Source organism: Otolemur garnettii, unplaced genomic scaffold, assembly GCF_000181295.1.
Source record: "Otolemur garnettii isolate 467f Iridium unplaced genomic scaffold, OtoGar3 scaffold00121, whole genome shotgun sequence".
Lineage (NCBI taxonomy): Eukaryota > Metazoa > Chordata > Mammalia > Primates > Galagidae > Otolemur > Otolemur garnettii.
In genome coordinates, this window is record NW_003852516.1 from 73,882 (window position 1) to 74,121 (window position 240).

Here is a 240-nt window from a genome sequence, read left to right on the forward strand (position 1 = left end):
CACAGTTATATGCATAATTATATGAAAGTTGTACCTAAGAATATTATGACAGTAAATGTAAGTTTTCCTCATAAAGACATTGATTTTGCCAGACTACCTAAGCACCAGTTAATATCCTCTCATAGGTTAAAAAAATATGTATAACAACATCTTCGAATTGTTCTCAATAGTATTTAAGATGAATGATCCTCAAATCAGTTATTTGATTTAGTAACAGCAACTAAAAGATGGGAATTCTCT